General features: G+C 41.3%; 1 pseudogene; it reads left to right on the top strand.

Moving 5' to 3' along the window:
• Positions 1-9069: 9069 nt before the first annotated feature.
• LOC117703395 (uncharacterized) lies at positions 9070-16817 on the top strand (annotated as a pseudogene).
• Positions 16818-18684: the final 1867 nt, after the last annotated feature.

Below are 18684 nucleotides of genomic sequence, written 5' to 3'. Positions count from 1 at the left end.
GTGTACACCACTGCTGACTCCATCACTGGTGTGTATACACTGCTGACTCCATCACTGGCATGTACACCACTGCTGACTTCATCACTGGTGTGTATACACTGATGACTCCATCACTGGCATGTACACCACTGCTGACTCCATCACTAGCATGTACACACTGATGACTCCATCACTGGCATGTACACACTGCTGACTCCATCACTGGCATGTACACCACTGCTGACTCCATCACTGGCATGTACACCACAGCTGACTCCATCACTGGTGTGTTACACCCTTACTGACTCCATCACTGGCATGTACACCACTGCTGACTCCATCACTGGTGTGATACACCCTTACTGACTCCATCAAGCATCAAATACCTGGAGCTCAACTTTGCCTCATTGTCCTCTGCTCTCAACATCAGTGACATTGAAACCTAACTTTTAATTCATCAAAATGGATACTGTGTGCAAAGCTTGTTTACATCCATCTTTCACATTTTCCTTAGTCCATGTGGTTTGCAAAGCCTGTACGATAAGCCTAATGCCAGCTGCAAGAGAAGCAGAAAATGAGAGTTCTGAATTCTGAATTCAGGGTGGTGGGATTTCTAACCAAGAAGTTATCCTACAGTAGAAGGAATATTTAAAGTCTATGACAGTCTTGAATATGATAAACTGTTACTAACATGAATGCATAACATTTGGAGATAATCACAAAATTAGGAAAATAAAATATGTAACTTCCAAACCTATAAAGGAAAGACATGTTTTAAGGAAAACTTAATAAATCAAGAGGAGAAAGAGAAAGACAGAGAAGGCTGGCATGGGGGGGGGGGGGCACAAATTCACATCATGACAAATATTTAACTCCATTATGGAAAGAAGTTCAAATATATAGTTAGTCTAACCCTAACATAACCCTAATCCTAACCCTAACCATAAATATTAGTGGGTTACACCTATCTATGAAACGTGACATTGTATACATTCACATTCAGACTCAACTTAAAAGGAATAGCTATGGGTACTGCTGAGTCCAGCTTGCCCATGGCAGGGAAGGTGTAATGAGGCCCCCACCCTGGCACAGAGCCAGCAGGGTGTGGGCCTCCACAAATGTCAGTGGTTGCTGTGGGCATAAGGGTTGTATATAAAAAAAATAATTATTTTACTTCATGTTCCTCCTTCGGGAAATATTCTCCCTGTCAATGTTAGCAGGAAACGTTCTCCCTGCCAAGGTTAATGACTCCACAATAATTAGAAACAACAGGAGTCCAGGAGTCAAGAGTGTGTCTATGTCTCAGCAAAATGGTAAACACTGAGACCTTCAGTACAGCCCTTAAGGCTGTGGTGAAAAACTCTAAAAATATGAGTTCAAATATATATAATTTCTCAATTATGCAAAATAGAAAAATGAGATATGAATTGTATAAGAAGCTTCACAGATCTAAATGAACAAAGGCAGCTGCACTATAAGCTAACCTGTCAGAAAGATATTAGGAAGGAGATAAAGAGACTTAGGGAGTGGTGATCCCAGGGAAAGATCCACCACAGGTCTCCCTTTGTTGCCCAGATTGGAGTGCAGTGGCTATTCACAGGTGCAATCCCACTACTGATCTGCATGGGAGTTGACCTGTTGTGTTACAGACCTGGGCTGGTCCACACCTCTTTAGGCAAACTGGTGGCGCCCTACTCCCAGGAGTTCACCATATTGATGGAGAACTTAGTTCAGACACTGAATCAGCACAGCGAACTACAGCCCAGAACTCCTGAACTCAAGAGATCCTCCTGTTTCAGCCTCTGGAATAACTGGGAAGGCAGATGTGCACCACCTGGTACCCTTTCTCCAAGCTTCTTTTTCTTTTGCTGAGTACTCACTTTTTCCGTGGTATCCTTCACTTGATCCTCAACTCTCAGAGACCCATGCTCTGCACCACCTATGCAGGAGCCCCGCCAGCGTGAGTTGAATAGTCTCTGAGTGGGAAATGAGGATGATTATAGTAAAGGTAGAAACAAGATACAAAGATGAGAGATAGATTTGGGAGGACTGCCAGTGACTGCTGCTGCAGCCTCAAGTTTATTTTGCATAATCCTTCTATACCCCACAGTACTGTGGGAAGCAAAGCTACCAGCTAAAAGAATGTTCTCACCCAGAGGCCTCACTGTTCCTTCTACCAAGGTGAATAGAACCTTCAGACCCTCCCCTTGAGCTTCAAGGGTATCTCCACGTATCCTTCCATGCCTCAGTAGGCCAGGAAATCTGCCAACAATCCATGACTGGCCTTGACTATGCCTGGCAGGCAGACTTTCATAGAAGCAGGCAAAATGGCTCCTGACAAGACCTACCTGGAACCTCAGCTTCAAAGAGGAGGCCAGTGGGGCTTGCCGCCTTCCAACCTAGCCAAAAAACAAAAAAGCTATAGGTTCAGGGAGACAATACATAAAAAAATAAAATAAAATAAAATAAAATAATAAAATGACAGAATTTAACACCACATGCCTTGTACTTGCCCCTACACAGACCATCTATCTATTTATCTATCTGTCTATCTATCTATCTACACACACACACACACACACACACACACACACACACAAACACCCCTACACATAATTAAAAATAACGAAATTAATTCTATAGCAAATTTGACCAAGGGAATGAAAGAGTTGTACATGACAAACTATTAAATGTTGAATTAAGAAATCAAAGGCACAAATAAATGGGAAGCCTGTGCTCATGGATCACATAAATTAATATTGTCAAAAAACATCCACGCTACCCCCTTCAAGAGACAGATTCAGTGCAATCCTTATCAAAATTCCAAGGAAACTTCAGAGACTGCTTTTGAAATCCTAACTTTTTATGGTACCAAAACAGTTTTATATAGTCAATGCAGTTCTGAAGAAGGAAAATATCATTCCAGGCCGCACATATACTGATTTAAAGATATATTATAAAGCTATTGTAATCAAAGCAGTATGGCATTAGCATAAAGACAGCTCCAGGCCTGTGGAGCAGAGTAAAGAACTCAGAAATAAATCTAAAGACATATGGCCAGCTTATTCTTGATACACTAGATTCTTGATAACCTTGACATGCTAGGAACAGATGAGCTCTGTAAGTAATAGGAAAGTGTGTTTCCATAACCAAATTATGAAATTGGCCCCTTGTCTTGTAGTACATATAAACTGAAAATGGAGACAAGACATGAAACCGTAAATCATTAGGTGAAAACAAGAGAAACCCCTTGGCTCTGGCAATGATGTGGACATCCCAAAAGTTCATTCTACAAAAGGAGAAATGAATGGAACTGCACAAAACTGAAAAGTTTCTTCATGATAAAGAAAATAATCATCAAAAACATGACCTATGGACTGGGAAAATAGGCAAACTATATATCTGATAAAGAGTTAATGTCAAAATTTAAAAATAATTCATACAAGCTACAATGTAACCATTTTTACTGTTGTTAGTTTTTGTTGCTGGGTAGATGACTGTTAGTAAAGTGCCTTCTGGGAAGGAGTGAAGACTTGAGTTCAGGCTCCTAAGCATTTGTGGTGGTTTGAATATGTTTGGCCCAGGGAGTGGTACTATTTGGAGGTATAGCCTTGGAATAGGTGTGCCATCATGGGCATGGGCTTTAAGACCCACTTCCTAGCTGCCTGGAAGCCAATCTTTTCCTATTTGCCTTTGGATGAAGATGTAGAACTCTCAGCTCCTCCTGCACCATGCCTTTATTGAGATAAAGAAGGTGGCTGGAATATACTCTCGACACAGAGAAGAGCCAGCAAGGGAATATGTAGAATAGGAGAAACCGAGGACTTATAAAAAGTGTATTTCAAGAAAGAAGGAGCAACTTAGGTACAACAGTGCAGGCCTGAAATCTCAGCACCCCAAGGCTGATTCAGAAGGATTCCCTGGGCGGTAGCAAGAGAGATCTTGCCTCAAAAAACAGTGGATGTGTGGAAATAAAAAGAAAGGGAAGAAAAGAAATGAATGTTCACTAGATGAGTACTGCTAACACTCTCAACAAAAAGAAAAGTGAGCTGAGAATGTGGTGGAGTACATGCTGAGCAAGCACAAGGCCCTGGGTTCAATCCTCAGCATCACAGAAAGAAAGCAAGACTCAGCCACTGAATTGAGCCACAGAGTTTGATGGCAGCCCGTAAGTATCAGGGACTGTATTGCAAGTGAGAGATGGAGCAAGCTAGAAGAGAATGAGCAACAAGTGGACAGAGGGAAAACAGGGCTTTCCCAGAGGCTCTTGCTTTGAAGGACAGCTGGGAAATGTGTCCAGTGCCCAAGGGGAACAGAAGAGGGTACTGGATACCCAAAGAGCTGGAGTGGAGGCATCCATTAGCTGTCTGACAGGGGTACTAGGAACCAATTCAGGTCCTTTTAAAGACCAGCACCTATCTATCACTGAGACATCTCTCCTGCCCCCAGGATCAATGACTTTGCTGTCACATGTGATAGAGGAAGATGCTGGTTAGGGATTTGTGGGTGAATAGAAGGGAATAATTGCTGTGATGGGCCATGCACTGTAGGCTGGGAAGAGAGGGTAGTGGAGAGAGGACGGTCAGGGAAAAATTGATGCAAAGGTCCAGGTCACGGCGGGACGACAGAACAGCCAGGGTGGGGATCATAAGAATAAACAAAGCAGGAAGGAAGGAAACACTCAGTGTAATGAGCTGCTTTAGGTGAGGATTTCAGGTTGTGCTAGGAGAGAAAGCATGGGAGTGGATACCATGGGAGGAGTGGAGAAAAAGAAACACCAGAAGTGAGAACATCAGGAAATGGAGTGGGCAAAATGTCAGTGGGCCCATTAGCATTTGTTAAAGTCATGATGAATAACAGATCACAGTGGAGACAGTGACAAAAACCCAGTTCTGAGACATTCAACCAAGGAGTAGAAGTAACTGCCATGATAGGAGATGAGTCCAGCAAAGAAGGCGCCAAGTGCCATTGTAGACCAGTCCTTCAGTGACCAAACATTTGTGTTTGGACAGCACTTTGAGAAACAAATCATTGACACAACCTCAGGAATCGGTGAGCTATCTAGAAGATAATGTTTACCCCATTTAAAGTAAATGATGAGAGTTGGGGAGATGATCCAGTGGGCAAACATTTCTTGTCCAAGTGTGAATATCTGAGTTCTCATCTCCAGCACTCATATAAAGCCAGATGTGGCAATTTGTGTCTGTAATCCCAGTATTCCCACTGGGAGATGAGTGGAGGACAGGGGAGAAGCTCTGGACCTTCTCAAACCAGCTACCTCACATAGACCTGCAGTAACAAATAAAAGACCTTGTTCCAAACAGGCAGAAAGACAAGGGCTGACACTCAAGGTTAGCTCTGACCTACTCAGGTGTGAGGTGCTCCCTCCCATTTTCTATTGCTCAGCATCCACACACACACACAGATATAAATTTTAAATAATAACAAAAAATGTTCAGTAAAGGTTGGGGTAACCTTTTTACACTGTGTTAAGATGTGTCACTCTGTGTTTTCAAATGCTACTTCTGTGCAGCAGAGAACTAAGTGCTGGGGGGATATTGGTATTGTCACTTCTATGCCCCATCACTGGCCTTATGTTTGTAAACACTTGTCCTCCACACCTGCTCTGATAACTTGAAAGTCAGACAGCCTTCTATAACTAGAGGCCATCTAGAATTGTATTAGAGATTGTCTGATTGGTTGTAATAAAGATCTGGAAGTAGGAGGTGGAGGAGTGGGGGAGACAGAAAGAGATAGAGACCAGACAGAGAGACAGAGACAGACAGAGACAGACAGAGAAAGACAGAGAGACTCTAGGAGAAGAAAGCAGACACAGGAGAATTGAGATCAGTCATCATGGAGGGGGAACAGACACAAACTACAGCAGAATAGAGTGGTACTGAGCTAGTCACATGGTGGGTTGTGGGCCAGATAGTCAGGTTAAGTTACATGAGCTAGCTGGGAGACTGCCCTAGCAAAAGGCCTAAGCTTTAAATTATAATAAAAGCCTCATGTAATTATTTATACCTCTGACGGGTTGAGAAAGACCTGTTGTAGGTAATGGAAATGTTACAATGTAGTAAAACCAGTCTAAGGGGGCAAAACTTAGCTTCAGCCCCACCAGCAATAAGATGTGGGCAGAGCAAAATCACTTAAACTTAACAGACTTCAGTTTCTACATTGGATACAGATTAGAAAGTTCCTAAGACTCCTACAGACCTAATATCACATAATTCCATGACATGAAATAATAATTATTTCTAGGAACATTAGGAAAAATATTTAATTGTCCAGCATGTACAGAAAGAAGAAAGTGAAGAACACAAGACTCCATAATTTGCCCAGTCTTAGAATGTGCTGTAATGCTCATTGCTGTCTGTGGTTGAATATGCAGGGTACAGAGCACAGGCTGTAACCTGTGCTCCTTTGTGTCTACCTTCATAAAACTGCGTTTGTCTTTCCACTACCTCTGTTGCTAGCTACACCACAACTGCTGTGTCAAAGAAATAGGATAGCACTGGAATGTATTACAGGAGCATCAGTGTATAACACACATTCTAGTGTGATAAACACTCCAAATTTTATATATACATATAAAATTTTATACATATAAAATTTTATATATACATATATATATATTTATATATATATATATAAATATATGTATATATATTTATATATATATAATATATATGTATATATACATGTATATATATATATGATTCTATTATATTTAATTAAATGTATGTGTACGTTTGCATGTGTGTGTGTATATAAAGAAGTATTTGTTATATCAATAAGTACATTGGGCAGGTGAGTTTGGTATCACTGTCAATGCAATAAAATGTGCCTATTAATGCTTTCCACAAATTCTGCTGAGGCTGGAGTAGGTTTCAAAACTGTTCTTAAGACACAACCTCCAAAACACAGTAGCATTAAAATCAAAGCTTTTTTTCAAACTCATAGACCAATTATAAAAGTAAATATTCCTTGTTTTTATAGTTTTCCTTCTAGGAATCTATGACAAAGATACCCTGGTAGAAATAAAAGGAAACATTATTTATTCTGTGGTGTGTGGTGTGGTATGGTGTGGTGTGTGTGTGTGTAGGTATGCAAGTGTGTTGGGAGGCCACAGGTCAATTCTGTGTCTTTTTTTGATCAATCTCTACCTTTCATTTTTGAGTCAGGAGGCCAGAAGATAACAGCCTTCCCAGACAAAACTTCCCAAATTTCCATGTTGAGAATTCCCGAGGAATGTTGAGACCTGGCATTATTTTTAGGTAATGTTATTATGACTACACATTTGGAGCTTTTAAGAGGCATTGAAGTCATGGTATACTCTGTGGATACCCAATAGATGATGACAAATGTATCCGTACTGTATCCTTTAGGACATATATTTATGTACCACTAAAATATGGTGCACACATTCACATGTTCCTAAAATAGTCATGCAGACCAAATTAATGAGAGTTACAACTGTATTACTCTAAAGCCTCTTAGGAAAGAGTATTCATTCTGGGTGTATACAAGAAACCTAGAAATCCAGAGTTATTTGCCTCTCATTTCCTTGAAATACAGCCTCAGGGATAACTCTAAAATTGAAATAATGACTTCCCAGATAAAAACTTCCCAAATTTCCATGTTGAGATTTCCCACACATGTTGAGATGTGGCATTATTGTTAGGTAATATTAGTGTGGAGACACATATGGAGCTTTTAGGGTGTTGCTTGGATTTGGAGGGCTGTTGTTTGTTTTCTTTAATTTATATGTAGCTTTCCCTGTTGGATGTCTGTGCACCACATGCATGCAATTCCTCCCGAGGCCAGAAGAGGGCATGGCCTTCCACCTAGAGCCAGAGTAATGGGATTGTTAACTGCCCTCTGGGTACTCTTGTGGATGGACAAATGCTCTTAATGGAAGATCCTTCTCTCCAGTCCCTCCATTCGATCTTTGTCCTTCCAGACTTGTGTGGCTTTTAATTGAAAGAGATTACCCTACATCAAAGATAGAAGTTATTGGAGAACTTTAGGTACAGGTGCATGAAGATGGCATGCTAGTTTTCTTATGTCACCAGGCACCCATGCAGTACTCTTGTGGGTTCAAGATTATGCCCTAGAATCACAGATTGTCAGATTAGGTTGAGATCTGTCACCTCTCATTTAGGATAATCATGTAGATTAGGTATGAAGTGCCTAATGATGAAATGCTGAATTGAGAAAATCCTCTTGGGGGGAGAGGTGGAGTAAGGAATCACCATTTAAAGTCAGCTGACCAGTGTTGGGATGAAGCTTCAAACTACCCTGCCTGGATGGAGCCTGAAGCAGAGGTCTTATGCCTCTAGTGGAGGGCATGCCTGTGCAAAGCTAAGAAGGGAGAGTTATTGGTGGTTGATGTTGATCTTTAGAAACAGTAGATTTCAGAGTGTATTGAGGAAGTATTTCTTCCAGTGGATGCTTTAGTCTTGTGAAGTTCCTCTGGAACAGAATTGATTTCTGAGACTAACAGTGAGTCAGAAACTTAATATGTGAAGGAAACAATCCCCTGCCTCCGCAACCTAAACATTAAGAAAATATTATCCCTGTCTTATACAATTAAAGGTATAGGAGAAAGATATTGGCCTCTGGGAAACAGGGAAAACCCAGGTCAGTGGTCTGTATGGCACATGAATTGACTTAGGTTTTTATATTTAGTATTGAGAACAATTTCCCATGGTCCCTAGAGATTTAGGTGCTAACAAAAATATCTTACCCATGTCAGGGTCCTAACTAACTCTCCCCATCCAAAGCACTTCACTTGTCATGAAGCAGAGAGAAAACTCTAACTTTGGATGGAGAAGTCGCCAAAGGGTATTCCATGGGTCATATGAGAGACTCCAGGAAATGGCACCCCAAAAATTGGACAATTTGGGGACAGCTAGTTAGCAGGTAGGTCATGGCAGTACCCAGTGACATCATCAGGAATGCCTTCCTTGAACATTCTCTTGTATCTAGGAAAGAAGTAGAATATTCTGTGATGTCAACTGTGTTGTGGTGACAACAACTGCCTGTGGGATAGTTCTTCAGTGCCTTTTGGGTTCACAAACAGGCATGTTTTCCAGGCTGCTTAGGCTTTTTCGGAAAGAGAATGGTGATCAAGGGGAGACCTCTCCAAGTAAGAAAGAAGCTGGCCTCCTGTCTTGTAAGAAAGGAAGACTGAAATCATTCTGGGGAAGGCACAGTGAGTCCTGGGTAGAGTTGGGGAACTTTCTGGAAGAAATAGGCTTGAGCTGGGCCTTCCAGGAGTATGCCTTACAAGCTGGAGCCTTGGGATTTCTCAATGGTAGAACAAGAGTCAAGAATTTCTGATTATTAGTTTGACAGAGAGCCAAGTACTGACAAGCCTGCAGCTACTTTTCTGGGAGCTATTTAATTTCATTTTGAGTGGCAAAGAATGCCAGGAGGAAGAACTATGAGATTAACAGTGTGTCCGTTCATGGTAGGAGTTGAAGCCCTTCATCCTCTAGATTACTACAGGTTAAAGGAGTCTCTGAGGACAAGAACAGAGAAGGATGCTACACTGGTCATGTGTGGAGTCTCAGACACTTTGGGTTTCAACACACATGATTAGACCTTGATGATGCTAAGCAATATGAACTCCAGGATTTACCTGCATCACATCTGATATGAGCTGACAAAGATCCCTAAGTCTGTGTGTCTGAGGCATATTATGTATTTCAGTGCATAATACTCTCTGTAATAGGGAGTGTGGCATATGTATGATGATGGTGGTTGGGAAGAGGGATATAGCTGAGCAGAACAGCTCAAAGATTGCTTTTCTGCTCCTTCTGGGATTCATCGTGTCTCTAGCTTTTCCTCTCCCTCACCATTCTTTTTGAAACTCAGAATTGTCTCTGCTGCCCCTGGGCCATCCACTCTGCAAATTCATTTGTGTTTATTTATCTCCAGGCTCTGCTAGGCAAACATCATCCCAGAATTCCACCATCAGTAACTGGAAAGAGATGACGAGATTGGAAGAACTGAAATTGAAGATCAAGAAGATGAGCTTTGAGGAGGAAGAAATTAGTCAAATGCTGAACCTGTACAATTATCATGATTTGAACTACAGGTAGTAATTATGCTCAGTCCCCTGTTGACTGTATTGTGCCCTCTCTATTAACCCAAGATTTCCTCTCATCAAAGGAATGTGTCATCTCTAATCATGCATGTTAGAAAGCCCTGACAGGTATTGAGAAGTAGGATACTTGACCTTGAGGTACTTGGAGTTTGATTGGTTCTGTCCACAGCTGGAAGGCCCTGGTCAGATTTGCTGCCTCTCAGTGTGTAAATGAAAGGCCTGCAGGTCATCACTGCTTTCCTGAGTTTGGTCCTTATACTCTGAGACTATGGCACCTCCCTGGATTTAGCTGGCATTCTAATTGTGTTTGTGGGTGGGTTGGTGTGCATGTGTGTGAATGTAGTTGTGTTTGTGCTGTTCAGGATCTGAGGCTCTGCGACCTTTGATGGGGTTTGAGGATTTGTCTGATGCGCAGTTTACAGGTCATGATAGTATTGAGTCCATAGAGGCCCAAATGGATCCACAGGGTACTTTGCTCCTTGTGTTTGCACTGGTGTCACATAGGAATCTCCTGGGGGAGGAAGTGTTATTAAGAATCTCCCTTGTAAATACTAATCTTGTCCTCTGAGAATTCATGTAACAATAGGAACTAAGTATTGATATTCCTGCTTTAAAAATAAAAGTAATCAGAGATATCTGGTGGGCCCAAGCTGTGGTAGAGACTAGGAGAAACTTCTCACAGAACTAGTGTATTCCTTCAGGCTCACAGGAGATGCTCTTGGAGGTCTGCTCCCTCCATTTGGTCCCCTGGCTCTTCTGTCCTGTGCCAAGGATTATAAGTTTAATCAGCAGCAATAGGCCCCATGTCCAAAGAGCAAGGATGAGGCATATATTATTGGCTGGGGTAGTCCAGGATACAGCCGTTCTGCACATGACGCTTAAAGAAATATTTGTTTTATGTGCCATGCCCTAACAGGATGAACATCGAATTCAATATCATTAAAAGAAACCACGAAAAGACCATTATGAATATCCAGAAAATGACAGAGTCAGTAATTGATGCCATGGAGAAATACAAGGACCTCATTGAAGAAAACTATTCCTACAGGTGAGTGACTGACACAGCTGAGACCCCAGCTCTAGACAGGGAATGCTTCTGTCCTTCTAGGACTTTGAACAAAAGTAAAGGCTCTGGTTCTATACTAACTGTTTCTTAACAGGAACCCTGCCTTGAGGCAAGGGTCATGGATTTGTACCTCTTGCACTCAGGTGTCCTAAGTCTGAAGAGTGTAGAAGTGTATACGTTTGTAAGACCTTTCAGTCTTTATTCTTCCAAATTCAGGATCCTCTACATAGAAAATATTTTCACCTCGATGGGAATATCAAGCAACAATGAACCTCTATGGCTCTGACAATATAATTAAAGATCTGAGATCCATGACAAAAATGGAAACAGTGTATTCCTGTTGGGTCTTCTCTCCTCTGTCAGAGGGGAATTTCCCTCTACCTGCTGATGGTTTTCTAGTACCAGGGACATATAAGCACACATGAGGAACATTTCATCTTCCTTGATGGACATAAACCCTCTTGCTGTCAGGCCTTACAGAAGTAATTTCAGTCTGGGGGAATGTGGCTGATCTCTGGATGTGACCTGCCTCTAATTGGTGCTGATATGTATACTGGGGATTCTAGTCTGAGGCTATCTAGGGATTGGGACACTTGCAGGGATGATGGTACTGGGAGGACTGACAGGCAAATGGAATCAGGCTGGGAATCACCATTTTGTTTGTTTGTGGTTCAGCACCAGGCACTGCCAACTCCTTAGAGAATGTTCTCAACTGAAAGACAATGTCAGGATATTGCTGCAGAGTGGGAACAGAAATCTGCTGGTGGAGCAGAGTGAACCACAAGTGTCCTATGGAGAAGATAAGAGCTTCTGTGAGGAGTCCAACAAGAACATCTGTGTCCCAGGTGCCAAGCATCAGCAGGTAGGATGAGTCATCAGAGGCAGAGTGTCCTCATGTCTAACCAGAAACATGGATAAACCAGTGTCACTGTCCACCAACTTATCTAGGCCCTCACCTATGTCTCATCCAAGTGATCATTTATGTGATCATTTAAAAGGCTTTGTGTGGACATAGCCTTTTTCAAAAACTCCATGTTTAGAAACTAAATGCTCTATAGGTCTTCAACCCTGTCAGAAGTCCAGAATGACTGAGTTAACTGAAATTATGGGAAGACTAAGCATAGCTTCTAAAACTTAGCCAATTTATAGAGACCACTGAACACCTGAAAAGCCCCTATACTACCGAACTTTGGAGCATCAAATCTTCAGCCTTCTGGCCCAGAGTTATCTGACAAACCTTAGGGATGCAGAATTATTAAGGGATGATTACTCTGTCTAGGCAGATATAATCAGTCGACTATTCTGCAAGTGTGTCCTTTTCTGGACAGTAATTTGTCTGTAGATGGAAAGAGGCAATTCTTTCTTAATGGCTGTCACCGCACAACTAGAGTAACTCCAAGGATGCTCAATTTCTTCTTAGAATCCACAACAGGAATCTGTCAGAGGCAGACAGGTCTCTAATCAAAATGAACATTAATATAGAAATATTTGTAACATCAATTCTATGGACTTCTGACGTTTTGAAAACCGACTATCCATGTAAGGTAACCTGGACTCTTGTCTATTAACTCCTCTCAGCTATTTCTAACTAAAATATGGAAAACACCCTAACATTAAACTCAAACCATGAATTTGCTATAGTCCCTTAACTCATAGGCTAACCGTCCCAAATCAGTTAAAAAAGTTAAAGAAGGACTGGTTCTAAGCCTTGTATTCCTAAATGTGTTATACAGGCACAATGCCCATGACAGTATCAATATTCATCTCACTTTTATATCAATATGAAGCTCATGCCTACGAAATCCTTAAATTTGAAATCAAAGTTAATTTTGTACCACTTAAGAAATTATACCTTCATCTTGATATTAATTATACAGATTGCTACCAATAGGTTATGGCTATGCAATAAGTCCTAGCTAATCCTCCCTGTTCCAACAAAACCACTACTTTTCCCTAGAGAGGCAGAGCAATATCAACCACCTTAGTCCCCTAAGCCCAGGGAATAGGGACACTGACTCTTCTTTAACTTCTTACATTGAGATAAAAGATCTGAGTGGATGGTTTTCAGCTGACATTCATTCTAAAGCCAAAAAAAAAGCCAGATTCAAAATTAAGTGTTTTAGTTAAGAGAGATGACAGAGGTTCTGGTTATTCAACAAAATGACGGACTGGGTATTAGGACGATCTTGTACCTCACTGGTACAATTAGGAATGATTATGCACTAATTGTATTTTGAGAGAAAAGTTTTATTTAAACAGGAAGGGTGATATGTAGGAGGAGAAGGGGAAGGAGTACCGAGAGGAAGAGATGGAGTAAGGAGAGGAGAAGATGAAGGAGAGGAGAAGCTAGGTGATGAGAGAGAGAAAGAGAGAGAAGGGGGTGGGGCATGGAGGCAGATGTTCACGTGTCTCCACCAGTCAAAGATAGTTCATATATCTACGTTGGGTATTGGGTTACATTTCTGATTGAACATTACCAAACTTATTAAGCCTGTGATTAACATTTAAAAAAATTCTATAAAAGCCAAAAGGAAAAGGGGGCATGGGATAGGGCTTTTCTAAGGAGGGGAAATGGGGAAAGGGATGGCATCTAAAATGTAAATAAAATATCAAATAAAAAAATTAAAAAATTAAAAAAAGAAAAGCAAATGCTCTTGCTCTGCTTGAGTCTGCATTTTTTTAAGGGCGATGGGTTGGCTACACACCACTGCCTGCCACTAAGTTTGAAGGGCTCTAGGTGGAAGCCCTTCATTAGCATAGCACAGGGCTTAGAAAGATGAAGAAAAGACCTGTATCTCGTTTGCTTTACAAGGATCATGTGAGATTCCAGGTAGGAGGTATGTTTCAGGGATGAGAGCATAGTGGAAATGACAAGTAAGTGGATCTCACTGTTGCCTTTGGCAGATGTTGTTCTTCTTCTCCCTCTGCCCTTTTCCCTCTATCTCAGGTTGGTCTCTTCAGGCTTCATAGATCTTGATCCACAGTGACATAGCCTCAGTAGCAGCTTGTCAGGCTTGTTTTCTCTGAGTGCTGCTATAGAGGTCATTGTTCCTGGGCCTCACAGTTTAGCCTTACAGTCTAAAGCTGGCTGGATGAGCAGGGATGTGGGAACAGATTCTCACAAGCTGAGGTTTCTTGTGAGAGATTTGAGTCATCACAGAAAATTTCTGCATATATACCCACCCCCATTCTGACCATGAAAAGTTTTCTCTAGGGCTTTTTATTTCTCTAGGAAGAGTAGCAGTGATGTAGGTCTCACTTGAAACATCTGCTTTGCCTAGACAAATGACCTTTTCTTCAAACATGACAGATTCCTCATTGTTTTCTGCTCACTTATGATTTTTGGTGTTACTGTGTGTGTGTGTGTGTGTGTGTGTGTGTGTGTGTGTGTGTGTGTGTGGTGTTAGTGTGGTGTTAGTGTGTTTCTTCAGACATGCAGCTGTGTGTGTCTTGAGATGCCAAGTTTAATGAGAAAAACACTCTGAGATTTCAGTTTGTTTCCATGAAACATCAAATACAGCAGTCAAATTATTCTGCATCTCCACCTAGCTCTCAAGAGAAACAGGACACAAAATATTCTTGTGAAGTCAGATTTTCAAATGATTAGGGGCAAAACTATTGATTCTCATTGAAGTCCTTTGGACCAAATCAAAGGAATATGATACATGGAGGTAAGGGAAAGATTGTTGTATAAAATCCATGTGTTTATGTCTCTTTTCTGCTCTTGGTGAATTGTCAAGGCTCACTGGAATGTCAGGTTGCTCACTGTGTCTTCTTAGCATTCCAGGTTGTTTTCCTCATTGTCTGCTACCATTTCCTTTCCAGCTACTTCTGCTCAGTAAAAGTTTGCCTTCAAGTTTGCCTTGGATTTTATTCCTTGAGAGATTCAGTTGCTTGGAGCTGTATCTGCATCCAGCAGAAATCCCAGGGATGTGGTGCAAGAACAGGGGTGTTTCAGGAGCCCCTTGAAGCTCAAGATCTCTAAAGCACTCACTGTGTGTTATCTGTGTAGCATTCTGCAACTACTGGTATTCAAAATAATTTCCTCTCAGATAAAATCAGCCTCAATGGCGGTTGAGAATAATGAGGACCTTCAGACAGGTCTGGTAGTATAAAATCGGGTAGGTCTGTGAGAAGCCTTTTTCAGAAAGTGGAAAAGAAGTCCCCTTTTACCCAGCGAATTAGAACAAGTAGTAGATGTACACAGAGCAAATAGGGCACATCAGGGTTGTAGTGGTCTGCAGAGCAGCCCTGAAGGAGAAACTATCCAGATGTCCATTAGCTAAAGAGTGAAAATGCACCATTTGGTGCAGCCCTTCCATGGACTATTGCTCAGTGTGAGATAATCCAAACAAACATTTGGCAATTCAACTAGTCAGCCTTATCTTACTCAAAATATCCTTGACACAGTCAAATGATATGGAAAAGTTTTATATTTTTTCCTAGTTATGGGGAATTCTTATTATTCTGGGCTCATAGCTTTGAACACCAAGTCAGTCAGGCTATGGTAAAGGGAGCTCCTATTGGAAGAAGTTGTTTACTTGGGGACAAGTCTGAAACAGTGAAGAAGAAAAAGAAGCTAATATACCACCAACATGTGATCCTTAGCTGGGAAACAAGCCTACTCTACACAGCCTTGGAAACTTGCTAAAGCAGATTAGATAATAAGCCAAGATGCCTGATTCCAAGTTAGGTTTAAGAGAGGAAAGCATATCATTGACTGCATTGTCCATATGCTATGCCACTATGTACCTATCCCATTCAAGATTTGATATTTTTATACCTGAAAAATATACTGGGCAATTTTTATATTAGCCATAACTGGGAAACTAAACTGGTCACTGCAATATACCATGCTCGTAATGTGTGAACACATATATTTTGTGTGTTTGAGAGTGTGCCCTACAAAACCCATAGACATACAGGTGTATGTTCTGTTTCATCATGACCATCACCTTATAGTTCAGTGGAGTAATTTTCTTTAACACACTCTTGCTGATTATAGGACCAGAGCAGTGCCCATGGATTTCATGGGAGATGGTTTCTCTGGGTATTTTCAGATACAGGGACTGACAAGTGGAACACAGGCAGGTTCCTGCACTGGAGAAATGATCATAGTCTTCAATTCTTGGCAGGTTTTTTATAAGACATCTACATGGTTTTCTAGGTAACTCTCATGTGTCTTGAACTCAAATTCAGACATTGCTACAATGTTACTACTCAATATAATATACATGGACTACTGGAAAAATATACTTTTTTACACCAGTAGAGTGTGTAGTTCACAGTTCAGTTTCTAGCAGTTTTTAAAAGCTGAGAAAAAGATAAAGCCTGGGTACTCTATGACACTTGGGCATCAAGGAATGGCCTCAGCTCATGGGTCATGCTGGACTGTCCAGCTGAATAGAAAAGTGTTGGAGGGAGAGCTGAACTGACAAATCCTTACCAGGTCATTTGCCCTTCCTTCCATAGGTCTAAAATGCTCCTGCAGAAACTCAAACATCGTTCAGACCAGGACAAGATCTCCCACCAAGAGAACTGCTGTATGAGGTGCACTGAGTGTGTGCAGCAAATGCACCACTATGGCATCTCATCCCTAATCACCATGACAATCGTGGACTGCAGTTTCTTCTTTATATTGCTTTTTTTGGCATGAATAGGCCTTAATTTCATCTAGCCACTAGCCCAGCAAGAATGCACATTTGGAGGAATTCAGGGCAGTGCTGAGGCACATCAAGAACTGCTGGGCATCACGGAAGAGTAAGAGTGTACATTTTTCTTGCCCTGATGAAGAATAACTTCATGGATATCTGTCAACAAACTTGCAGACTTTGAGCCAAAAACTGTAACATGTCTTATGCTCAGTCTTGGGAGGACATATCCTTCAAACACAGACTCCAAAAAGAGAAGACCTGCTTACATTTCTCTTGAAAAGATTATTTCCATCAATAACTGCTTTCCTACTATGTTGCCAAGGCCAGCCACAGGCTGTAAGTCTGTGCTGCAAAATGAGCAGCCAAAGAATGCTGCTTCCCACAGTTCTGAAGTTTAGATTTTGGTTTGAGTTTTTCTAACTTTGGTTATTTGTTTTATCTTGTTTTCATTTGAAGTTTGTTATTGATTTATTGTTGTTTTGTTCTTGTAATTGATTTGATATTTTGATAAGCCTATACACATATTGACAGTACATATTGACTGCTTGGTTTCAGTCACTTTTGAGTAAATTGAATGTAGTCTTATGAATGAAAGAGTGATCTTTTAACTCTTCACTTATATAAACTTTCTTTATTCAGGTGTGGTGTCACCATGTTGAAATTCCACACCTATTAGACAGAGATGGATGTCTAAATTCTCCCAGGGCTTGGGCTTTTTAATTACTTCCTGATCTGGTCTGTCCAGGTCAGTGAACAGGCTCTATCTAGCAAGAGAGAGAGAGTACTGGGATGGAGGGGCAAGAGGTACAGAGAATGGAGATAAGACTGAGACTCTGATGAAGTCCCATTTATTGCAAGGAAATTCTGGGTACTTATATCCTTTACCAGGTGGCTTACAGGCATGACAAGCAGAGGAACACAGCTGAAGGTGCTTTTCATGTGAGCCTTGCAGCTGGGGACAATAAACAGCAAAACAAGATATGTAAGCAAAACAAGATGTTTATCAGAGTGTGCTCAGCTGTTGTAGGCTGTTTGCAAAACAAGTCTCTTATGTTGGTATATTGCTCAAATGGTTGCAAAGAGGGTAGCCACTTTTTGCTAGTAGTTGGCTCCCAACAACTTTCCAGCCAGACTGAGCTACAAAGGTGTTGGGAGCCCACCCCTAGCAGAAAGCAGCTATTCTCTTTGCAGCCTTCTTGGGCTTGTAGATTGATTGTAGATTGTAGATTGATTGTAGATTGATGTAGGTTGATCCTTGTCCACCCTAAATAAAGACTTGTTTTTCTAGGCTGATATTTCTGCAAGCAGCCCACAACCACTGAGCACACTCTGAGAATCATGTTGTTTTCCTCAGACATAGCCTGGACTTGTTGTTTAGTGTCCCCAGCTGCTAGGTACTTGTGGTTAAGTGTCTCCAGCTGCACTCCCCTGCTTGTGCTTATATACCCATAATTGTGTTTCAATAAAAGAGACTTGATCAGAAAACTGTCTTGTCTTCATTCTTTGCATCTCTTGCCCCTGAATCCCCACTTTCTTCCTTGTAGAACCCATTGATTGACCCTCATGGCAGGTCACCTGGCAGGAAATATGGGGCAGTGAGAACAAGAGGCTCCTTGAGGGACATTATTGAAAGAAGGGTCTTTGACAGGAAATTCAAAAATATAACAAAGGTGGTCTCTGCTGGAACCTGCTGCACTGACACTGTTAAGTCATAGTATGAGAATGAGGCAAGAAATAAGTCAGCATGACCTATATGTGGAACAGATGAGAAATGCTTTAAAGACGAAAGGAATAAGGGTGAAATTCAGCATTTGTTGTCATTTTTTTATTTCATTAAAGACTTATGTCTGTGGATTCCTCAAGTAAGA

This window comes from Arvicanthis niloticus, chromosome 2 (assembly GCF_011762505.2).
Source record: "Arvicanthis niloticus isolate mArvNil1 chromosome 2, mArvNil1.pat.X, whole genome shotgun sequence".
NCBI lineage: Eukaryota > Metazoa > Chordata > Mammalia > Rodentia > Muridae > Arvicanthis > Arvicanthis niloticus.
This window is presented reverse-complemented; position numbering and strand designations above follow the sequence as displayed.